This window comes from Mixophyes fleayi, unplaced genomic scaffold (genome assembly GCF_038048845.1).
Source record: "Mixophyes fleayi isolate aMixFle1 unplaced genomic scaffold, aMixFle1.hap1 Scaffold_29, whole genome shotgun sequence".
In the NCBI taxonomy this organism is placed as follows: Eukaryota; Metazoa; Chordata; class Amphibia; order Anura; family Limnodynastidae; genus Mixophyes; species Mixophyes fleayi.
In genome coordinates this window covers 546,513-572,592 of record NW_027446953.1, presented here as the reverse complement: position 1 = coordinate 572,592, position 26,080 = coordinate 546,513, and the positions used below count along the sequence as shown (strand labels likewise).

At 42.1% G+C, this 26,080-nt stretch overlaps 2 non-coding genes across 2 annotated transcripts; both read right to left on the bottom strand.

The window, feature by feature from the left end:
- Positions 1-15,100: 15,100 nt before the first annotated feature.
- On the bottom strand, positions 15,101-15,172 carry TRNAC-GCA (transfer RNA cysteine (anticodon GCA)). The gene has a single exon. It is a non-coding gene; the product is annotated as a tRNA-Cys (tRNA).
- Positions 15,173-15,857: 685 nt separating this feature from the next.
- TRNAC-GCA (transfer RNA cysteine (anticodon GCA)) lies at positions 15,858-15,929 on the bottom strand. The gene has a single exon. It is a non-coding gene; the product is annotated as a tRNA-Cys (tRNA).
- Between the last annotated feature and the right edge of the window lie 10,151 nt (positions 15,930-26,080).

The window sequence follows — 26,080 nt, the reverse complement described above, 5'->3', positions numbered from 1 at the left end:
TATAAACACACCCATCTGGTATCTCTGCTGTCCTTTCTGCTTCTTTTTCCCTGATTCTTACTTTACATCTCTTCTCCCTCTTTTCTCTCCTTCTACCTTTGCATTCTTTCATTTTACTCACCACTTGTGCTCTCACCATTTCCTCACTCCACTTGTAAGCCCTTACCATTCTTGATTTCTGAATTCTTTCTACTGTCTATTACACACCTTCTCTAGCGTTATCATGATTTACTCCTCTCTCACTTCTGTCCTCTCCCTCTATCTCCCTGCTTCCCATGTCCATCCTTTCCATATTCTTCCTCCTCCTCACTCCCCCCTCTCACTTCCCACCCCCATCCCTATTTCACTACTCTCTTCTCTTCTGTGCCTCTGGGCCCCTGATCTAACATGCTGCCCTCTCTTCCATCTTTTCCTCTCTCCTCCCTTTCCCCACTCACATCCTTTCCCTCTTGTCCCCTTCGCTGCTCTTCTCTCAGCGTCAGTCTGCTCCTACCTACCACCTCCCTCTCTTTCCCCCCAGCTAATCTTCTCCCTCACGTCACTCCTACCTTCTGCCTCTCCCATTCATAAACCCCCTTATCTGCCCCATCTCCACTCCTCTCCTACCTCTTGCTCCCATGCCCTTCGTCTCCTGTCTGCTGATAAATCCCCTCTTATTTCTGCATCTCGTTCAATTCCAACCCTCTCTTCCTGTCATTCCACTCGCTTCTTATCATACTTACCCTTGCAGAGGAGCAACCCCTACAATCTCATCCACATCTCTCCTCTTCCCTCCCTTCCACTATCCTGTGGTCTCTGGAATGCCAGATCAGTCTGTAACAAATTGACCTCTATCCATGATCTCTTTATCTCTAGATCCTTCAACCTGCTTGCCATCACTGAAACCTGGCTATCCCCTGAGGACACTACCTCTCCAGCTGCTCTCTCTTTCGGGGGCTTGTCCTTCTCCCACACACCCAGACATGGGGAACGGCAGGGTGGTGGCGTTGTCATACTTTTCTCCTCTTGCTTTTCTTTTCGGGTTCTTCCCCCTGAACCCTCCCTCTCTTTTTCCTCCTTTGAGGTACACTCTATCCGCCTATTCCACCCAGTCCACTCCGTGTTGCTGTTATCTACCGTCCTCCTGGTCCTGTCTCCCAATTTCTTGATCACTTTGCCACCTGGCTCCCTCACTTTCTCTCCTCTGACCTTCCCTCATCTTGGGGGACTTTAATATCCCTATAGACAATCCCTCAGACCCTGCTGCCTCCAAACGTCTCTCCCTCTCCTCCTCCCTTGGTCTCTCTTAATGGACCTCCTCTCATTCCCACCGCAGTGGCCACTCCCTAGATCTGTTTTTTTCACACCTCGGTACTGTCTCTGACCTCATTAATTCACCTTTTCCTCTCTCGGACCACCATCTCCTCTCTTTTAGCATCTCTCCACCCCTCTCATCATCCCCGTCCCCCAAGGTTACTCTCACTAGGCGTAATCTTGACACAGTTGATCCTACCAGTTTCTCCTCCTCCCTGGGCTCGCTCCTCTCCCCCATCACAACTCTTTCTTGCCCTGATAAGGCTGTTTCCTTTTACAATCGCACTCTTTCCGCTGCACTTGACTCTGTCGCCCCAGCTGTCACTGTCAAGCTTCGCAACCGTGGCACACTAAACTTACCCGCTATCTTCAAAAATGCTCCCGCAGTGCAGAACGGCTTTGGAGAAAGTCACGCACTCATGCTGACTTCCTCCACTTCAAGTTCATGCTTGCCTCTTACAGTTCAGCCCTATCCCTCTCTAAACAATCTTTCTTTAAAGCTCTCATTTATTCCCAATCCTCCAACCCCGTTGGCTTTTTGCCACCTTCAACTCCCTCCTCTCTCCTCCCCCTCTCCCACTCCCACCCACGCTCTCTGCTGTCGACTTTGCTACCCACTTCACCTCCAAGATTGAGTCTATACGTCATGACATCTCCCAGCAGTCCCTTCTTAACCCACCCTCTCCATGCCCATTCTGTCCCCCTTCTCACCCTCCTCTGCTGCTGTTATCTCCTTTCTCCCCTCTTCTCCTGCTAGCTCACCCTCCTTCTCTTCCTTCACTCCGGTATCTGCAGATGAAGTCCATACCCTTCTCTCTTCCTCTCCCCCCTCCACTTGCACACAGGACCCAATCCCCTCCCACCTCCTCCGCTCCCTCCCTCTCGAAGCCTGCTCCCACCTTGCACACCTCCTTAACCTCTTCTTCTCCTCTGGAATCTTCCCCTCCTCGTTTAAACATGCTCTTGTCTCCCCCATACTCAAGAAACCGTCCCTCTCTCTAATTACCGCCCTATTTCGCTTCTTCCTTTTGCCTCCAAACTCCTTGAACGGGCTGTCTACAACCGTCTCACCTCCTTTCTTTCCTCTCACTCACTCCTTGACCCTCTCCAATCTGGTTTTCGCCCCCTCCACTCTACTGAAACTGCCCTCACTAAGGTCACTAATGACCTTCTCCTCGCTAAATCCAATAGACACTACTCCCTTCTTATCCTTCTTGACCTCTCTGCTGCTTTCGATACCATTGACCACGCACTCCTTTTGCAAACTCTCAAATCTATAGGCCTATGTAACACTGTCCTCTCCTGGTTTTCCTCTTACCTCACCAACCACTCCTTCTCAGTCTCTACACATGATTCTACATCACCCCCTCTTCCCCTACCTGTTGGTGTTCCTCAAGGCTCCGTTCTTGGCCCCCTGCTTTTCTCCCTCTACACCTCCTCCCTTGGTGTCCTCATCAGCTCTTTTGGCCTCCAGTACCACCTCTATGCTGATGATACCCAAATTTATCTATCATCCCCTGACCTCTCCCCTTCCCTTCTGTCTCGTGTATCCTCCTGTATCTCAGCCATCTCATCTTGGATGTCCCAACGCTTCCTTAAACTCAATATTTCCAAGACCGAGCTTATAGTCTTCCCCCCTGCCAGGACTCTCCCACCTCCCACACTCTCTATTTCTGTTAATAACACTACCGTTGTTTCTGTCCCCCAAGTCCGATGCCTTGGGGTCATCCTTGATTCCTCCTTCTCATTTAAGCCTCACATTCTGTCCCTCTCAAAATCCTGCTACTTCCACCTTCGGAATATATCTAAGATACGTCCCTTTCTCACCACGGAAGCCAAGAAAACCCTTGTTCACTCGCTTGTTATCTCTCGCCTTGACTACTGTAACCTTCTTCTCTCTGGCCTACCTGATTCTCGCCTTGATCCTCTTAAGTCTATCCTCAATGCTGCTGCCTGCCTCATTTTTCTCTCCCGCCGCTCTGTATCTGCAGTCTCCTTCCAACAGTCACTACATTGGCTCCCCATACAGAATTAAATTTAAACTCCTCACCCTCACTTTTAAAGCTCTTAGTCAATCCTCCCCTCCCTACATCTCAAATCTCATCTCCACCTACACTCCTACCCGCCCACTCCGCTCTGCCTGTGACCGCCGCCTCACTACTTCACTGATCACCTCCTCTCACTCCCGTCTCCAGGACTTTGCCAGGGCTGCTCCCCAGCTGTGCAACGATCTTCCACGTTCCATCAGGTTAGCATCTACTCTCAAAGGCTTCAAGCGTGCCCTTAAGACTCATTTCCTTATTCAAGTCTATCAGTCCTCCTCCTAACTTTCTTGTCCTGGCTCTTTCCCCCAGTTAGTACCACCCTTTTTTTGTCTCCCCCTTCCCTTTAGGATGTAAGCTCTCATGAGCAGGACCCTCTTTCCTTGTGTGCTCCTTCTACCTGCTCATTCACCCTCTGTACCTCTTGGCCTGCTTCGCTAGCCCTGTTTTCTTAAGCTTTGGCCTTCTTCTCGCTGATTTCTACCATCCCTTTCACTATCTGTCAGATATAATCTGATTTACTTTACCCGGTCACATGTGTTTGTATATATTTTTGTATCATGTTGTGTCTTGGTTCTGTTTTCTGTATATGTAATGTACGGATCTGCGGACCCTTTGTGGCGCCTTATAAGTCAAAGATAATAATAATAATAATGTACACACACACACACACACATACTTTAAGATTAAAATTAGTTTGCAGTTTAAAATATGTAATTTTCCCTCATCATTATTGAACTTATGTTTTTGAGCGTCTCAATTTTTATTGTGTATTTATCTTTGTATGGGGCTGCAGAGCCCCTAGAGGCAGCCATTTATCTTATACAGTTACACCTGTGTTTCATTATCTGACCATTTCCAAACATATTGATATCTATGATTATTTCACACATATTTTGCTTGTTATATAATTATATACTGCGTGATTTGTGTTGTGTACTGTGTTCACTAATTATTTTCCACATTTCATGTACATTTTCCAAACATGTCCCAATATTCCAGTATCCAGACAAGAAACCAGTACCAGGTTGAGCAACACTGTTTTAATACATAATGGGGGAGATTCAAGAACATCGCCGCTGCAGTATTGTCCCATGCATAATATAGACATCTCCCAATAAGTACTGCATTCTCCTCATGGAGGGAGGCAATAAACCTCTGCCCAGGCTCTCATTAAAAACCTCCACGAGACGCGGAGCCAGGATGTCCCCAAAGATTTTAAAGAACTCAGATGTAAGACCATCTGGGCCTGGGGCTTTCTTGACAGATAAACCATCTATCGCCATCCTGACCTCGTCCACCGTTATTTCATCGCCCAAGGACTCAAGCAGGCCGCTAAAATCACCAAGGCCAGGAGTTTCCCTCAAAAACTGGTCCATCCTCTCTTTGTCAAGTGACTTCTCCGATAAGAGATCGGAATAGAAGGACCGCACAACACCAAGAATGCCCTCCTTCTCCTCCCTAAGGACACCCTCAGCATCGCGCAAGCCCCTCACCTCCTTAGCATCTACCGAGTTCCTACATCTCTGGAAAGGATCGGGCGAATGGTACCTCCCATAATCCCTCTGCAGAACCAAGGATGCATACCGGTCATACTGTATCTCTCTCATCTGAGCCTTCACCCGGGGGATCTCCCCACTATCCCCCTGGCCAGAGATCAAGAACCCAAGTTTTTTCCTCAGTGCCATGTAGGTGCTCTCTTTTAACAAGTTATTTCTGGCTACAAGGCCCCGAAAAAAGCTCTGGGTCCTTTTCTTCAGCATCTCCCACCATTCAGACCTACTCCAACCTGCCTCCAAAAGTGATTCCTGGGATTCAAAGAAGTCCCTAAAAGACTGTCTTATCAACTCCTCCTCTAGGAGCTTAGAGTTCAGGTGCCAAAGACCCCTACCCTTCCGAAGAGTCTCAGAAGCATTCAAGGACATAGATAGGTAAACGTGGTCGGAGAACTCTACCGGCCTCAGCTCTGGAGCCAAGGTTTTCGAGCTCTCCTTAACAAAAACCTATCTATCCTAGACCTACAACTACCTCTATAAAAAGTGAAACCCGTGTGGTCTGGAAAATGACGAATGTGTGCATCCACCAGACCAGCCTGCCTGACCATACTTACTAAAAAAAGGGAATCATAGCCCAGAGAAGTCCTTGAACCTCCCCTGTCTTTTGTCCTAGTGACGGTGTTAAAATCACCACCAAAGACTATCTGCCGGGCTGTAAAAAGGTATGGCTTTATGGCGCTGAAGAGGCATTTCCGGCCCCACTTTGTTTGGGGTCCATAAATATTAATCAGCCTTAAGTCATGCCCCCTCAGTTTGACATCTATCACCATGCACCTACCTACCTCAAGCTCAATGACTCGCTGGATGGTTATCATGCCGGTAAAAAGCACCGCCACCCCACCGTACGGCTCGGCCGCAAGAGACCAGTAGGAGGGCCCACGCCTCCACTCTCTTTTGGCTTTATGTAGGTCGGCTAGTTGACCTAATCTGGTCTCCTGCAAAAATAAAAAATCAGCCTCAACCGTGCTGAAAAAATCAAAGGCCAGATAACGAGCTTGTTCGGAAAGAATAGATGCCACGTTAATAGTGGCAAATCTAATGGGCTGGGAAGCCATCCTTCAGAGCTTTAGACAGTAGTAACAACTCACTTCTTTTTTATTTTCCTCCCTGAATCCTCATCAGAGGAGCCAAACCTTTTATAACTAAGGCCTGCCTGCAAAGACTCCTCCCCCCTGAGGACAACTTCTTCCCCCAAGGGAGGGACTCCGCCTGACCCTAGCATCCTACCCGTTGACCCACCAGGATCACCGCTACCCAGGGGCCCTGCTCCCAACAACTTAACCGGATCATGAGGCAAACCAGAGGGTTTGCTATGGGGGACCTCAAGGGGTTTCTGATTAGGAGGTACAGGACACACGGGAGGATCCTGACTCTGAGGAACAAAGACCGCCTCCTCCGTCCTCCATCCTGCATCACTAATTTTAGTGAACTTTGGCTTTTTGGATTTTACATGCCCTGTACTAGGAGATTGGGCATCGGCCTTAGCAGACGACGTTGATGGCATTTCATCGTCTATGTTATGACTAGAGGCAGCAGGTTCAGCATTGGAAGGAAGCGGGTCTTGATCTTTCCCTACTTTATCCTCCAAATTTTGGTACTCCATTATATGCAGCACACGTTGTATTACAGTACTATTTTTTTAATACTGCTGGAACAGTGAACAATTTTTTATAGATTGCAGTATTAATGTTTCTGGACTGCAAGAACAGTGAACAATTTTTTATAGATTGCAGTACTATGTTTATGGACTGCAAGAACAGTGAACAATTTTTTATAGATTGCAGTACTATGTTTATGGACTGCAAGAACAGTGAACAATTTTTTATAGATTGCAGTACTATGTTTATGGACTGCAAGAACAGTGAACAATTTTTTATAGATTGCAGTACTAATGTTTATGGACTGCAAGAACAGTGAACAATTTTTTATAGATTGCAGTACTAATGTTTCTGGACTGCAAGAGCAGTGAACAATTTTTTAGAGATTGCAGTACTAATGTTTCTGGACTGCAAGAACAGTGAACAATTTTTTATAGATTGCAGTACTATGTTTATGGACTGCAAGAATAGTGAACAATTTTTTTATAGATTGCGGTACTAATGTTTCTGTACTGCAAGAATATATAGCACTAGAATTTTTTTTATACTTTTTAAATTATTTTTATTTATTTTTTTGAAATTATTTTTGTATAATTTTTTTTTTTTTTTAAGATTTTTTAATACTTTTAAAATAACTATGCACTTAGCAGAACAAAGCACAGGACAAAAGCACCACTGTACTTAGCAGCACAGAGCACAGGACAAAAGCACCACTGGACTCAGCAAGGACAGAGCACTGGACTGATGCACCACTGGACTCAGCAAGGACAGAGCACTGGAAACAAGCATAAAGCACCACTGGACTCAGCAAGGACAGAGCACCACTACCCTACACATCCTCCCTCTTCCCTGATGTCAGGCGAAATGAAGATGGCGGCCGCAAGGTGAGAATTTATGACATCCGAGACTTGCGAGATCCGACGCGAGACTTGGATGTCATAGCCTCGTTTCGGATTCCTTTGGCGGCCAGAAGTACCCGAACAGTGCTCGGATCCTGTCGGATCCGCACTGTTCGGGTGGGCTCGGATTAGCGGAATCCGAGCCCGCTCATCCTTAGTTAAAAATGACTGTACTAACGGTAATAATGTGCACCATTACCATAGTAATGGTAATAGTGCACAGGCTGCGTTACTTTCGAGAGTAACGTGAGGAAAAAGCAGAGGTATTAAACACTTTCTTTTCTTCAGTATTTACTAGAGAGGAATAATACATAAAAACAGAAATGAAACAGTGCCATTAATTAATACTTGGCTGAAAAGGAAGAAGTCCAAAGACGACTGAAGAATATTAAAAATGGGACGAGATCACAACCAGGGTATTATAGACCTGTAATAATGACATCAATAGTGGGGAAACTATTGTAAGGTATATTAAGGGATAGTATTCAGGATTACTTGGTGCACAATAAGATTATTAGTGGGAATCAGCATAGATTTATGGGGGATAGGTAATGTCAAATTAATCTAATTAGTTTCTACGAGGAAGTTAGTAGGAACTTGGACCAGGACAGCACAGTAGATGTGGTCTACTTAGAATTTACAAAGGACTTTAAAACAGTGCCACACAAGAGGTTGGTTTACAAAATAAGGGAACTGGTTAGAGAATAGGGAACAGAGAGTTGTGATAAATGGAACATTTTCTAATTGGTCAAAAGTCTTAAGTGGAGTACCTCAAGGTTCTGTGTTGGGGCCACTCCTTTTTAATATATTTATTAATGACCTTGGTGATCGTTTAGAGAGTAAAGTTTCCATTTCTGCAGATGACACTAAACTCTGTAAGGTAATAAAATCAGAGCAAGATGTAGCTTCTCTACAGAGAGACTTAAATAAACTGAAGGATTGGGCGGCAAAATGGAATATGAGGTTTAACATAGATAAATGTAAGGTTATGCATTTAGGGATCAAAAACAAACAATCTATAAATTAAATGGAATTAATTAAGGGGAATTTATAATGGAAAAGGATTTGGGAGTGCTCGTAGACAGTAGACTTAGCAATAGTGCTCAATACCAAGCAGCAGCTGCAAGGGCAAATAAAGTATTGGGAAGACAGTGTAATTTTGCCACTGTATAAATCGTTGGTAAGACCTCATCTTGAATATGGAGTACAGTTCTGGTTACCACTCTATAAAAAAATATTTTGGAACTAGAAAGGGTTCAGAGAGAGGCTAAGAGTGTGGAGTCATTAATTTATGAGGAAAGGTTAGCCAGTTTAGGCATGTTTACTTTAGAAAAGAGGCGTCTAAGAGGAGATATGATTACTATGTACAAATACATTAAGGGTCAATACAGAGAACTTTCATGGGAACTTTTTACCCCAAGGACCATACACAGGACACGCGGTCACCCCTAAGGTTAGGGGAGAGGAAATTTCACAACCAGCAAAGGAAGGGGTTCTTTACAGTATGGGTAGTCAAGATATGGAATTCACTGCCAGGGAAGGTTGCGATGGCAGATTCAATAGATATGTTTAAGAAAGGGTTAGACAAAAGTGTATCCAGGGATACGACCATTAATTAAAATGAAGGATAGTAGTGGATATAGGGACAAAATAGGACTGCAGTATTGGGTCTGGGGGGATTTTTCCCGATTGAAACAGATTGGCGGTTGCTTAAGCTGGATCAATTTCAAATATAAGTGAGGGATCGCAGGAGATTCAAAATAAGTTGAACTTGATGGACTGGTGTCTTTTTTCAACCTCATCAACTATGTTACTATGTTAATATGGATTAGTAACAATAAGATCATCTGCTTGAAGTTGAACAAAGCAGGAAAGAATTCTTATGTTAAAATTCCTCTAGAGCTCGACTTGTGCCGCTGGAGCTGTTCCCTATGGTAATTGAATTGCCCCCTTTGTTTTCAGGAGAGAAGTTTCAAATTGGATCTTTATAATGCAATTGAAGTGATATATTTGAATTTTGAATGGTTGTCGATATTGTTAGACCTAAGAGTCTGGTACATAAGATGAGAGTAATAGGTCTAGGAGAAGTAGTATGGATCTGGTTGAAGGATAGAAGACATGAGGTATTTATAAATGGAACACAATCAGACTGGACTAAAGTTATTAGTGGTGTATCATCAGTATTGGGCCTTGTTCTTTTTTTTTTTTAAATTACTTTGCATGTGGCATAGAAATTACGGTGTCCATATTTACTGATGACACTAAGCGATGTAAGGCTTCCAGAAGATTATCGGGCCAATCACCAGATAAATGACCGTTTGGCCAGATATCACACACTCCAGCGATGAACAATTATCGTTCCAAAGCTCATCGTATTGTTTAATTTGATTTTTAAATCGAACTTAAAATCTTGTTCAACGATGGAACGATGTCATTCCAATCCTGCAGTGTGTACGTACTCACGACTGGCAGTTTCCATAGATCTCTATAGAGCATGCAGAGTCACAATCTTTTCAGCCGATGGTTATGACAGATGAAGAGCACAGATCGTGTAAAATATGTTTAGTGTGTACACATGAATCGGCATGCTGATCGGGACTTTTGTTTTTCTGTAGCAGGCAAAATCTTAAGGATGTCACATCAGGAGAAATGTTCTGTAGTGTGTACCCAGCCTTAGGGTATTAACACAAAGCAAGATAAAAACTTGTTACAGACAGGATGAGACAAAATGGTAAACTCAGACATGCACCTAGGCCATTGTGATAACAACGCTACTTATATATTAAATGGAATACAATTGTGGGAAACTGAGATGAAAGGAACTTAGGGATACTAGTGACAGAAAGTAGAGTAGCAGCACACAGTGTCAGACAGTAGTTACAAAGACGAATAAAATGCATGTATAAAAATAAATGTATTTGATGCAAACATAGTATTACTATTGTATAAGGTAGACCACGTCTTGAACATAAGGTATAGTTTTGAGCACCTCACTGTAGAAATGAAATAGGAAAATTTGAGAGGGTTCAGAAGTGGGTAGAATCTTTAATAAAGGGAACTGAAGGGTTAAATTATAAAAAGGATCTATAAAATAGGGTTGCTTGCTTTGGAAGAAAAGCACCTTAGAAGTTATCTTAATAATACTTATAAATACAGTATATTCAAGGTTAGTTGGACGATTTGTCTAATGAATGTTTTGAATCATGGACCATGCAGAGGACAAAGGTTCATCAATTGCAAATGGAAGAAAGATTTATAATGAGCATAAGAAGGGATCTTTACTGTAATTGCGGAATTCCTTACCACTAGAGGTGGTAAATTCACTAACAGACCTTAAAAATGGATTGGATGCCTTTCTTATAACAAATTGTATATGTAATTATAAATAGAATAAGACGTTATGTGGGTGATTAATCCAGGGATCCATGAATTTGTTCCTCCTTAGAGGCTACATTGTCAACTGTCACATTGGGGAATTTATTTAGCCTTCATCTAAATCGTCACAATTACAATTTATGACTTTTTTTATTTTTTTTTCAATTTGACTAACTCTAACATCATACATAATGAAAGCACAACCAATCAAAGGTCTCTTATATAATAATATATATGGTGTTCTCTTCTGAATTAATTCAATATAATAATATGTCAGTTAAGATCATGGTTTATTAATAACATTTATATATGAATTTTGAATAAATAGTAGATATTTTACTGCATATCAGAGCTTTCGATATTTATTCTTATATTGTTTTGTTGTTCAGGGCTCAGTACTCTGTTTTGTGTGAGCTGCAGCTTACGCCTTTTTTATTTTTTCTTATAGTTTAGCACCTGATTATACATTTTCAGTACTTTACAGTGTGATCTGGTTGGCTATATCTTATATTCTTGTTGCCTAAAGGAACTGCCTATAATACTGTATTCTACTGGATCCCCCCCCCATTCCCTATCCCTTCATATCCCCTTCTTCCTACACATTTCCCCTTTTAATATTGTTTATATTTTGCTGCAAAATATAAAATTTAAATAAAAATCAAACCTGATAAAAAACATGGTGGAGGTGTAAAATACATGTCATTAATATAAACAGAGTGCACATAATGCATACTTGCCAACTCTTCCGGAATGTCCGGGAGAGTTGGCATTCCACTGACAGGAAGTCCGGCATTTGGAACACATTTGCATTCCAAATGCTAATGCAGGATGCCGCTCAGCCGCAGCTACAGCGCTGGAAATAATAGGTCTGGCAGGCTTGGTCTTCTAAATCTGCAGTCGCATTGCACTGTGTTATATAGGTAACATACAAAGATGAGAGCTCCATTGCTCCATTGCTAATTGTCATTGCTTAAATAGAAATAATAGGGCTGCAAAGCTTGGTCTTCTAAATCTGCCATCACATTGTACTGTGTTATATAGGTAACATACAAAGAGGAGAACTCCATTGCTAATTGTCATTGCTGAAATAGAAATAATAGGGCTGGCAGTGTTGGTCTGAATCTGCAGTTACATTTTACTGTACCATAGCTCACTTAGAAACAGGAGAGGTGGCAGGGTTCAGTGCTGAAACAGAAATTGTAGTAATATGGCTGTCAGTGTTCTTAAAGGTCTCCACTGACATTCTACTGTGCCATAGCTCATACAGAAACAGGAGGGGTGGCATTGTACTTGTCACTCTCCAGTCTCAGTCATGATGATACTAATCCCTCTACCACATGTGCTAAAGTCTATGTTCAAGTGCATAGTGGTTTTAAGTCAGTGAAACAAAAATGTAAATAAAAGCTTGTACCTTTGTAAAGAAAAAAACACCTCACTAATAAAGTGAAAGTTTACTGTAGAAAAACATAAAATTGCCAACATGCTATTCTACCCAAAATATTACCAAGCATACCAGCATCAGCTAGCTCCCTTCTCTCAGCTAGATCTCAGCACCTGCAATCTACACTGTCATCATATTCACCCTCATCGGTGTGTACATCATCCTCAAACCATCACAGAAGTCTGTGTACTTTGATGTAATTGCCGGTAATTGCCTTCCTCATGAAATTTGAAGTTCATTTTACGGAAGAGCTGTCACGATTTGTTGTGCAGACTTATCTGCATCACCACTGGGTGTCTTGGGAAAGCTAAGTTTTTTCCTAGCAGCAATTTCCAGAGAAACTGAAGGAGGAGACGTCATTGTGTCATGTACCACTTGAGCTGTCAGCTTGCTGACCAGGAGCTGTTTGCATCTGGGTCAGTTGGAAAGAAAGAAAAGACATAGCTCTTAAACCTAGGATCAAGCACAGTTGCCAAAATGTAATGATTCGATTTCAAGATGTTGATAACTCTTGGATCCTGGCGAAGCGTATAAAGTACTTAATCGACAAGTCTAAAATAATTATCAGAATTGCTTTGTTTCATTTAATTTCCTCCTTTAATTTTTCTTCCTGCTTTTCAAAAAGTCTAATTAGGGGAATCACTTGACTCAAGCTAACAGTGTCTGCACTCTCTTCACAGGTGACTACTTCGAGTGGTTTCAGCACCTTGCACAACATGGAAAGTATTCTCCACTGCCCTGAACTAAAGTACATTCCCCCTAAATTCTATTCTTCTTGCAGTGCTGCATTCTCCTACATGCTGTTGCAGAATCCCGAAAATGACCATAAAAATTTCGGGACACAGGCAGCATCTCCTGCATGTCATTGTCATTTTTTAAAAAGTTCTGTACCACCAAGTCGATTGTGTGAGCAAAACAGGGAATGTGATGTAATTCCCCCCGCTGCAATGCTCTAATAATATTGGTGGCATTATCAGAAATCACATATCCTCAGGAGAGTCCAAGAAGGATAAGCCATGTTGCAATAACATCCCTTAGTTTTTCAAACAGATTGTCAGCGGTATTACCTCTGACCTGCGCCTTGTCTCGTCTCTGGTAACCACCTCTCACTCCTGCCTTCAAGACTTCTCCCGTGCTGCTCCCCACTTATGGAATTCCCTACCAAGCTCAATCAGACTTTCCCACAGCCTTCAAATCTTAAGATGCTCATTAAAAACCCATCTCTTTTTTACAGGTGACCTTATCCTTGATAACACTATTCCCACTAATGCGCCCTCACAACTATCCCAATGTCCACTCTGAGCCACACTCGCTCCTCTTGTTTCAGCTTTAGTTTGCCCAGTTCCGCTTGTCCACATATCTGTGGTTAAGTGTACAGTGGGTAGAATGGCATTTTGTAGCCCAATAATTACATTTTCACGAACCTTCTGGTAGAGGTGAGGAATAGCTTTTCTAGTAAAATGGTGTTGTGATGGAATTTGGTAACGGGGACAGAAGAGCTCAAGTAACTGTCTAAAACCAGCTGCATTAATAGTGGATATTGGATGCAGATCTAATACTAGCATAGTCGCCATGACGTCTGTGATCCACATTGCGACTGGATGACAGCTTTCATACTTTTTTCCTCTTGCAAAGGATTAACAGTCAATTGTTGTAAACTACTAGTAGTCTTCTTCTTGGTCTGCTTCTGGGTTGAAGATCCACCTCCAGCAGCAGGTGCAGCAGCAGTGGGCCTAACGCTCAAGGATTCTTCTGAGGAGTCCTGGATAGGGGAGGAGTCATCTCGCCTTAAAAACTTGGATGCAGGACTAACTCCCATCACTTGTGAAGATATTAATGATGAAGGTGTTTGGGGTGTAGATTGCGGGTGCTGGGATCTAGCTGAGTGAAGGGAGGTAGGTGATGCTGGACTGCTTGTTGTTATTTTTTAGAATAAAAGTTTCTGATTTTCACAAAAGCTTTCCATGAACTTGCTTCAAATGGCGTAACATGGATGAGGCTCCTAGATGGTTAAGGTCCCTACCTCTACTGAATGTGGCTTTACAATGCTACAAATGTCTAGACAACTGTTGTCAGGATTTAGGTAAAAATAATTCCACACATAAGAGGTGGATTTTTTGGTCTTATGCCCAGGCATGACAATGGCCTTCTTATCACTGGCAAGAACTGCTGCAATCTTTGTTTGAAAGTGTATGAAAATAATATTGTGACCTGTGAGGTGGTCAAAACTGACTACAAAGGACTTGAAATTAGTGTTATTGAGGTTAATAATACTGTAGGGGGAAGCAAAATGATGTGATTTTAGCAAAAAAAAAAAATGGGGATTTTAGAAAAAAATACCAAAACACGTAATGGAGGTTTTGCCAAAACCAAAACACGAAGTTAATCCACATCCAAAACCAAACCAAGGGGACAGTGAACATCTCTAATTTAGACAGCATTATATTTACAACATCTCATTTCCTTCCCTCCTACTAGTTTCCAAATTAGTTGGCCAACTCTTCTGACATTTCTCCAAAGATAAGCCCCAGTCCATTTAAACATCTATAGGTCTCCTTGTTTGCAGTATCTACTTTAAGTAATCCCCTCGCTAGACTATAATGCTTTTAAAGGAACGCTAAAACATGTCTGTTGTTGTATTTGGTATAAATGTTTAATGCCTTGCTATCCCTTTGTTACGTGCATCAGAGTTATGGCAGATATTGCAAATCTCACTTCTTGGCATGAAGTTAAGAAATAAACTTATTAAGCATTTAAACCTGCCATAGACACTGTACTATTAGGAATGAACATTACAACGTATAAGTACTTGTATTTTGTACTTTTCCTTGAGTTGCCTATATAGCTGAAATTGTAACACATAATTGAATATCCTTATACAACTAAAAGGGGAGACAGGGGGCACCTGGATTTGAACCAGGGACCTCTTGATCTGCAGTCGAATGCTCTACCACTGAGCTATACCCCCAGAAGGCACTTACTGCTGATTTACTAGTGCACATTTTTATTCTTACGGTTGAATCAGCTGTGTTTCTACACTAACATCTCTCTATTGTATTAGCTGGAATATTTTCGTTTCTCCATTGAACCAGAATTGCATGTGCAGTATATGTTCTACATGTATTCTACTACTGACCTACCATTACAAGGGGATTTCACACTTATCTTCATTCACATCTCCTAAATATTACTTTTCACCTCTCTGTTTCATTATGGTAGCAAAATACTCACAAGTCCAGTCCTTTAAAAGTAATTTGCTTCTGAGTGAGACATTGTACCTGACATATAAATTCAGCCTCAAAATCTATAATGTTTATACTTAAAAGTTAATAATAACAATAATAATTATGGGTAACTTCCCTTTTCTGTTCCTATTTCACTATAAAAAGCAAACAAGAATAATATTACGACTGATCACAACTTCATGGAAAGAGCCACTGATTCTCATTGGAGGTACACCTGCAAATCTCACTTCTTGGCATGAAGTTAAGAAATAAACTTATTAAGCATTTAAACCTGCCATAGACACTGTACTATCAGGAATGAACATTACAACGTATAAGTACTTGTATTTTGTACTTTTCCTTGAGTTGCCTATATAGCTGAAATTGTAACACATAATTGAATATCCTTATACAACTAAAAGGGGAGACAGGGGGCACCTGGATTTGAACCAGGGACCTCTCGATCTGCAGTCGAATGCTCTACCACTGAGCTATACCCCCAGAAGGCATTTACTGTCGACTTACTAGTGCACATTTTTATTCTTACGGTTGAATCAGCTGTGTTTGTATACTAACATCTCTCTATTGTATTAGCTGGAATATTTTCTTTTGTCCATTGAACCATAATTGCATGTGCAGTATATGTTCTACATGTATTCTACTACTGACCTACCATTACAAGGGCCTACCATTATAAATAATTTAATAGTTTTTATTGGTAAATGAAATTGTGTTGACACTGATAATAATAAAATTAACTATAAACAAGATCTAGTAATTGAATGCCAGGATCACATATTCTATTAGTCAATATTAGAGTAAAAGCTATTGATGCATCTATGGTTTTAATGCAAAATCAGATACACATTATTAACAACATTTCTGATGAAAAAAATTAAAAACATAGAACAATAAAATAAAAAAATATTATTATTGGTCATTGGCTGAATGCATCACAAAATTAAAAAGTATATTGTCTTTAATAATGCTACCATGGGGTTGTCTGAGGGACTCTTTTTGTTTTGGGGAAAAACACGTTTAAAGCAAATGTTTACCTAAACATGTCAAAATGTGTCATTTTAAGTGACTTTTTACAATCTCATTTAGGGGCCTCCCGATAGTTTTTTTTATTTCTCCTGCATTGTTCCTTCTTTTTCCTCTTATAAAAATACACCAAAAAGCAGATAAGGTTATCCTACCATGAAACTGACGGTTCACATGGACAGTTTTATTGCGTCCTTGTTTTCTTGTGTCTTTTGTATAATCGTGTTTGCGTCGCACAGGAGCTGTGAACGCAAGTGGTATACCAGCTGGGTGCTTAGACACGGGGGTGAATGGGGAACATCATACGTGAGTGTTTATGCTCAAAGAACATTTGCATGCAGGTGTTCCCGTGTCAGGTGCAGAGCGTTCCCCATTCAACTCAACGTATCGACGTGGAGCGATGGGAGCACAACCAGAGATAGTAGGGCTTCGTTCTCACCGCTCCTCCTGGTGTCACCTTGCCACCGGACACTCCAATGCTTTTTGGAGCATGTTACATTGCCCCAGACCGCAGTCTCCATTGAAAATTATGGGGACTGCGGTTTGATGCCAAACTTAGCCGAATGCAGGAGACATCTATGACATCTCCTGCGTTAGGCTTTTGTTACAGGGATATGCAACTTAACAATGCTTAAACCAACCGGAAAATGCCGTTTCTGCATGGTTTTATGGCTTAATAAATAAGACCCTGAATCACTGCTATATTGACCTATAATATAATAGCCCGATATAATAACAGCAAACTGTTTTACAATATTAAATGACAAAATCACTAACTAGCACATAGGAGATTCAGCAGAATGCAGCTTGAAGGTTAGTATGATTGGCGCATGGTCTTATTTTTACTGAAAAGCACGTTGGTTTGCTAAGTATCTATAGATGGAAGTAGATAGTGGAGACAATCACCATATATTAATCACGCCAGTAATAGTAACCAATTACAATGCTTCATTTAGCCACGGCCACGGACTGACACTCTGTTTGACAAATGTATCAGTCGGACAGGAACGGACCCGCACTGCATGATTCAGGCTGTGAGCTGCTCTCCATATAGGGCGCATTCATGGTCCGAGCGATGTCGCAAACAATAACAGTCATTTATCTCACTGTCAGCTGATTGTCCAGAAATTTGTAGCTTAATGTGACAGAACCAAGGAGACTGTGATGATTTCAGGTAGGGTAAAGTGAGGTATTCTGCACCCAGACAGTCCATTAGCAAAACGCATAGAATGGACTATGGGCCAGTCAAGGGGATTGATGTGAAACAAAAAAAAAAAAAAATTCTGCACTGTAACAGAGTTTTTGAATTAAATGACATTAAAATGAAAGCTGTGAATAATATTTGATTGGGGGAAAAATATATTTCAATCCTGCTAAATTAACGCTGCAGTCCCTTGAGATGATGTGTGATTCATTTTGACATTAATCACTCTGGTTGACAAATGATCATCATCATCACCATTTATTTATATAGCACCACCAATTCTGCAGCGTTGTACAGAGAACTCATTCACATCAGTCCCTGCCCCATTGGAGCTTACAGTCTAAATTTCCTAACACACACACACACACATATGTTTTTTGGAGTTTGGGAGGAAACCCACGCAAACACGGGAAGAACATACAAACTCCACACAGATAAGGCCATGGTCAGGAATTGACCCCAGTGCTGTGAGGCAGAAGTGCGAACCACTGAGCCACCGTGCTGTCCATCATAATGATGATGCTCTGTTTGCCTTACTTCATTGTTTCTAGTTACCGTCAGCTTTTAGCCTTTTACAGCAGAGGGCAGGGCCACAATTCCGCATGAATCACGACCTAAGCCCTTCTCCCGCCACCTAACTAATAAAATGGCCAAGAACCAGGAGGTTGCCCAGTTCTCCTGGGAGTCAGGGAGGACTCTCAGAAATTCAGGAGTCTCCCAGTAGGCAACTATGTACAAAGTTAAATTAATACATATAATGAAAGAATGGGACACCTATCTGTAATAACATACCAGCAGGCATTTACGGGCAGCACAGTGGCTCAGTGGTTAGCACTTCTGCCTCTCAGCACTGGGGTCATGAGTTCGAATCTTGACCATGGTCTTAATTGTGTGGAGTTTGTATGTTCTCCCCGTATTTGCATGGGTTTCCTCCGGGTGCTCCGGTTTCCCCCCACACTCCAAAAACATACTAGTAGGTTAATTGGGTGCTAACAAAATTAACCCTAGTCTGTGTTTCTGTGTGCATGTTAGGGAATTTAGACTGTAAGCTCCAATGGGGCAGAGACTGATGTGAGTGAGTTCTCTGTACAGCACTGCGGAATTAGTGACGCTATTATTATTATTATTAATTTTTATTTATAGGGCGCCCCACAAAGTATCCGTAGCGCCGTACAAGGACAAACAATGGCACAGTACAAGGTGAAACAGCACAGTACAAGTAACAGTAAGCACTATAACTCTGGGGGCTCAGGCACAGCATGAAAGAGAGGGAGGGAGGGGAAAAGTGAGTATAGGCAGGTAACTATGGCCCAAGAGGGTGGGCACGGATGACAGGTTGAGAGTCACTGAGGGGAGCGGAGAGAAGCGAGAGGAGACAGAGGGCAGAGGGACCGAGAGGAGGTGAGCTGAGTAGCTGGAGAGCGCAGTTAAAAGTGATGGAAACAGAAGGTAGGAGAGCCCTGCTCAAAGGAGCGAACAATCTAAAGGGAGGGGAAGACAGACAGACACATGGATGAGACGGAGAGACGGGAGAAACGGAGACGGAGTCGAGGAAGGGGGAGAAGGGAAGAAGGGATGAGAAAGAGAGGTAGCCGACCGGTGGGAGTTTAGGCATGAGACTGGAAGGCTTTAAGGAAAAGGTGGGTTTTTAATGTTCGTTTGAAAGAGGACAGATTAGGGGAAGTTCTGATGGAGCGGGGGAGCTATATAAATTGATGATGATGATTATTTTAAACAAGTGTTATGAGCTATAAGAAAAACAATGTGACAATACAACAGGACGGAGCTGCGGGCCGCAGGTGAAGGCTTTGACATGGCAAATACAATGTATTGTCACCCACAGTTACTGTGGCATACCCTATGTATGCCACATACTGTGGGTTGCCCAATTATATGTCCATTGTCATAAAATTCATCCCCAATGAACCCAGGTGACAGGGAATGTCTATTGGGGGAGTTGGCATTCTCCTGGTATGAGGACAGTTTCAAAGACCAGGAGGTGAATGCTTTGTGCCATTCTTCTGATGCTGTGTTAGGTGCACATCCACTTCCTGGTCTTTGAAACTGTCCTCATACCAGGAGAATGCCATAATCCAGCCAGGTGAAAAATGCATTTGCACTATGGGAGTTTCATGTTTCCACATTTGTAAGTGAGTCTTAGTCACTTATAATACTTACAATTTATAATGTCTATACTCAAACAAGTACATAAAGAGGAAAAACAAAGTACACATTTTCTTTGTACAAAGATATAAAACCAGAGAACATACTGATTGATGGAGCAGGCCACATAAAGATCGCTGACTTTGGGCTGGCGGTAAATAAGACTAAAGGAGCCACTGGATGTGGAGGAACACGCGGCTACATTACTCCAGAGGTGAGGTGTAGAGTTTATTAGTTCTATTCATGGATATGGGTTCTATATTTTAATGTAAATGTGGAGGAAAGAGTGGCCCAGCCCTCTGCTGGGCTTTATTGAGGATTTGGGAAGGGGACACACTGTCCGTTTTGAATTACTTTTATTTATTACACATTGTAGCACTTATGGTCTAAGCAGGGTAACGGTCAACAACTTGCAGTTCCCAAATAATCAGCCGTGTTTGGTAACTGTCAGTCACTGCAAGTTACCTCCACTCTGACCACATATGCTGCTCATTCATTAAGTTAAGCTGTGACGTGGCTATGGTAATTTCATTCACAAAGCACGGTATGCATGTGATGAGTTTTCATTCATCTCACATACATAGTCTGAATTCCTCAAACTGGCATCTGTGGCAGACAAATGTATTGCAGGGAATTTTAATATTACGATTTATGAAATAGGCTTAAACAAATTTGATGTTTCTTTAAAGCAGCAGCGTTAGAAGACAATTTCACACTTATTACTTCTATATATTGTTACATAATTTACACTCCTCGCAGCCGGAGATGAGAACAGTACAAAAGGGGGGGTTACATGTGTATATACTACAGGCACTACAGTCTTTTCATACATTAGATTTCTATGGTAGTACAAGTATTTGGAGGTGGATTTAAACACATATTTATAATTTGCAATTCACTTCCACACAGTATCATGCAGTGTTTTCCTTGTGTGTATCTGTATGTGACTATTGTGCAGTGATCACTTGTATATTCCTGTTTATAAAACTATTTAATCTAATGATCTGTTTCCATCTTATCCGCAGATGCTCTTAGAACAGACGTACAACACCGGGGTAGACTGGTTCTCCTTTGGTGTTGTACTGTTCTGAATGACAACAGGAAAGTGAACCTGAGTCCCTAACACAAGGGATATTATTAAGGAAGTGAGTGTGGGTAGATACGTATTATACCCAGCGTCGGACTGGGCCGCCGGTGGACCGGGAAATCCACCGGTAGGCCCTGATGGCAGATAGCTCCGCCCTCCTCCGTGGTGGGGCGGGGCTAAAAAAAATGATTCCTGTGTCCTCGGGTGTTGGTGGGAGCCAGGTGCCGTGGGTGGCTGGCCCCTCCTCAGGGACCAGTCACTTTCGCTAAACAGGAAACAGGAAGTAGCGTGCGTTCCACCGTGGAACGCACGCTACTTCCTGTTTTGCTTTTGATCGCACAGCAAGCATGTGAGCTGCAGCAATAAGGTAAGTGTGAATGAAAGATGGCCCTGCTATTTGTGTGAGAAACAGGGGAGGGGGACCTGCTATACTGTGTGAGAGACAGGGGAGGGGGGCCTGCTATTTGTGTGAGAGACAGGGGAGGGGGGGCCTGCTATTTGTGTGAGAGACAGGGGAGGGGGGCCTGCTATTTGTGTGAGTGACAGGGGAGGGGGGGCCCTGCTATACTGTGTGAGAGACAGGGGAGGGGGGCCTGCTATTTGTGTTAGTGACAGGGGAGGGGGCCTGCTATTTGTGTGAGTGACAGGGGAGGGGGGCATGCTATACTGTGTGAGAGACAGGGGAGGGGGGCCTGCTTTTTGTGTTAGTGACAGGGGAGGGGGCCTGCTATTTGTGTGAGTGACAGGGGAGGGGGGGCATGCTATACTGTGTGAGAGACAGGGGAGGGGGGCCTGCTATTTTTGTGAGAGACAGGGGGGGGGGGGGCCTGCTATTTGTGTGAGTGACAGGGGAGGGGGGCCCTGCTATACTGTGTGAGAGACAGGGGAGGGGGGGGGCCTGCTATACTATGTGAGTGACAGGGGCCTGCTATACTGTGTGAATGAAATGGGAGGGGGGCCACTATATTGTGTGAATGAAAGGAGTGTGGGCTGCTATAATGAGGGAATGTTTTTTTTTAATATAATGTGTGATAAGAGGGAAAGGAGTGGGGTTGCCTTAATAGTACATGGAGATAGGCTATTAATTTAATGGTGGAGTTTAGGTGGGGGCTAATTATTTAATGGGTGCTATTTTATTTGTGGGGTGATGGTGGGGCAATTTAATTTATTGGTGGGCTATTTAATTTCAGAGTGGGGCCTATTAAATTAAGATGGGGTGACAGGACCTTTAATTTTATCCTGGGGTGGTTTAGGTGCTATTAATTGAATGTGGGGCTGAGTTTGAGGAGCACAAGGTCTATTTATTATATGTGAATATCAATTATTTAATGGCAGTGACTGTTGTGGGAAATAGGTATATTTATTATACGTAAATGATATTCATTTATTGCTGGGGCTGTTTGGAGGGAGGGAAATAGGTTTATTTATTAAGTGAGAATACTCTATCTCTAATGTTGGAGCTGGAGGAAGGCCTAAGTATTAATTGTGGGTGCTATAGATTTTACGCCGGGGCTAGTTGTAATTTTCTAAATGTACCCATTTTTTTTCAAAATAGGGCACCCAACATTCCGGGATCCAGACAAGTCGCAACTTAAGAAACCAGCAGCCACAGGTGGTGACAAGAACAGGTAGGACAGTCTGTCAAATGTTCTGATTCTAGTGGGACAATCCAGATTTTTGGTGACTGTTCTACCCAATCTAAGGGGGAGGTCAAGACTGTGTACTCTTTATATACACACTGCATTCTTTATATACTACACTATGATGCTAGCTGTCCTTCATGGGCTGACCACTCCCCCCTCTAGTGTCAGGCCCCGCCTCTATGATGCTGACCACACCCCCTCTGGTGGGCCCCTAGCTTTGCAGTCCCCCGGTGGGCCCTTCATGCCCCAGTCCGACACTGATTATACCATAAGTACTAGGCATGAGGACACCATAAATATTGAGTCCAACTGGTCAGCATTTGTTTTTACCATTCTCTAGTCTTTGTCAGGCAGTTGTTCTTGTTATGAATGTGCAGATGTGTTTGGAGAAACTTTCTATATTTACATGTGTCAGATTAGTTTTATTGGATCCACTGACACTCACAAGCAATTTGGGGTTTAACAAAAATAAAATCCAGTCAATCAGTGTTGTATGTTGCACTTTACACCTGAAATACTGTATATTAAATGTTTCTCCTAAACTGGAAGCACGTCGTCCGATTAGAGTAAATAAGAGACCTTACTTGTTTGGCTATGAAAACATATTACCGAATTAAATTGCTCTCAAACCTGCTGATGTAAGGGACAAATACTTTTGGCTATGTTCTTATTGCTCCTTTTAGCTCCTGTATGATGATCCTCAGAAACGTATGGGTGTGAACGGTCTAATTCGACAACATCCGTTCTTCCAGGATATTGATTGAGTGGAACTAGAAGCTCTTTGTGTACAAACCCCATTCATATCCAGCAAAGTAATTGTGTAGAACTGAAATATATACATATAAAAATACGTTGTTGTATACATATAAAAGTATGAGAAGGACGTAATGTTCACCCCCTGCTCATCATGACTCCCTCATTAGAGTACGTGAACCGTGAAAGAGATAGATTGCACCTTTAACGATTAGAGATGCTGGCATTATTTTGTGTTATCCAACAATGGGACTTTTAATATCACATATTCTACACAATGGGTCAAATAGCAACAGCTCCATGCGCAGTTAATGTTACTGTTAGAATAAGTTACTTTATTTATAATTGTGCTTCTACTATAGGAAAAGAAAAATACCCTTTTATCTCTAATTGTAGATTGACCCTATATTCCTCATGTGTTCAGAAACTTTTCCTTCACTTTTATATAGAATATGTGTGATATTTCTACTGCCCGCAGCCACCGGTGAAGGCATCTCTACCTCCTCAGACCTTGGAGAAGTAAACATCATGCACAGGAGCAACCTGGTATATGCCTGGGGTTCCATCTACCACAAGTAAAGTTAAATAAAATAAAACAGAAATTATCTACCACCCCCCCATTCCAAGACAGAAGAAAGTTTCTTACATGGACTATCCTTGTAGCATTTGTAGTGGTTAGAAAAAATGTAGGAGGTGGAGATTAAGATCTTGAGGAAGAGAGCCATGACATCAGCAGAAGAGGAGAAAGCCCTGGTGGAGAAGAAGGTCCTGGAAGAGGCCTGCGGAAGCCCATTCTTACTCCGTGGATATCTGACCTTCCGGACCGAGGTATTCCCATGAATGTTACAATGTACCTTGTGGTCAGGTGAATGCTTTGTGCCATTCTTATGATGCTGTGTTAGGTGCACATCCACTTCCTGGTCTTTGGAACTGTCCTCATACCAGAGGAATGCCATAATCCAGCCAGGTGAAAAATGCATTTGTGTTATGGGAGTTGCACGTTTCCACATTCGTAAGTGAGTCTTAGTCAGCTATGATACTTACAGTGTATATTGTCATTATTTAAATGAGTGCATAAAGAGGAAAAACAAAGTATACATTTTCTTTGTACATCGATTTAAAACCAGAGAACATCCTGATTGATGGAGGAGGCTACATTAAGATCGCTGACTTTGGGCTGGCTGTAAATAAGACCGAAGGGGCCACCGGATATGCAGGAACACGCGGCTACCTTGCCCCAGAGGTGACGTGTTTAGTATATTAGTTCTATTCATATATATGGGGTCTATATGCTAAGGCAAGTATGGAGTAAAGAGTGGCACATTTACATTCTTTCCTCCATATTTACTTTCAGTCATTTTGGGGTCAGTGCCCAGTGAGTCATCATTACCATGTGCTGGGTGCAATTTTCAAATTGCTCAACCTGATGATTCCAAATATGGTCAGCACTACATTCAATAATCTACTAATGTCTATGCTCATTCTTAGTTGTTGATTTTTCCTCCATGTCAATAAATTTGATCTCTTCTATTAATCTTTTCTATCAATCTTTATCCCAACTCCCTTTAATAAACAATTTTGTGCTTATTACTTGTCCTGATACTATTGTCATATATTCCAAGTTTAATAGTTGTTTTCACTTTACTCTAGATATAATAGTATGGCTCCATACACAGTAAACACCAATTTTATGTTGAACGTGTCAATTCTTTTTTTTTATCACTGGGCGAATCTCCTGCCAAAATAACAAGAAAATGAAAAAACACCCATAAACAATGACCCCCCCCCCCCCCCCATTCCCGCATACTACTAATGACCACTGAGACCTAGGCTGGGCAGGAAGAGCCCCACCACTTTACGGCTGGTAGCACAATGGTTTTTGAAGTTCACCTCCCTATAGAGGTAACAGCCTGTGTTGACCAGCCTAGGACACTTTTTCACTTTAACAGTGGGGCCCAATGATCATGTTTTCCTTATTAAAATGGAAACCAACCCTCTGCTGGGGGTTATTAAGGATTTGGGAAGGGGACACTCTGTCTGCTTTTAATCATTTTATTTATTACACATCCTAACACTTGTGGTCTGAGCAGCGTAACTGTCAACGACTTACAGTTCCCCAATATTTAGTCATTTGTAATTTTGCTGCAAATGACTGACAGTTACCTCCACTCTTTATTAAGTTAAGCTGTGATGGGGCTATAGTAATTTCATTCACGAAGCACTCTATGCATGGGATGAGTTTTCTGATTTCCTCAAACTGGCATTTTTGTCAGGCAAATTTATTGCAGGGAATTATAATATTATGATTTAGGAAATACGCTTAAAGAAATTTGATGTATGTTAAAAGCAGCAGCGTTAGAAGATAATTTCACACTTGTTACATGTATACATTGTTACATAATTTATACTTACGACTGGGGATGAGAAAATTTTAGAATGGGGGTTACATGTGTATATACTACAGGCACTACAGTCTTCCCATACATTACATTTATATAGTAGTACAGTATTTGGAGGTGGATTTAAACACATATATTTGTTCTTGCCAATTCACTTCCACACAGAATCATGCACTGTTTTCACTGTATGTGATTATTGTGCAGTGATCACTGACCAGTTGTATATATTCCTGTTTATAAAACTATTTAATCTAATGATCTGTTTCCATCTTATCTGCAAATGCTCTTAGGACAGACGTACAACACCGGGGTAGACTGGTTCTCCTTTGGTGTTGTACTTTTCCAAATGACAACGGGAG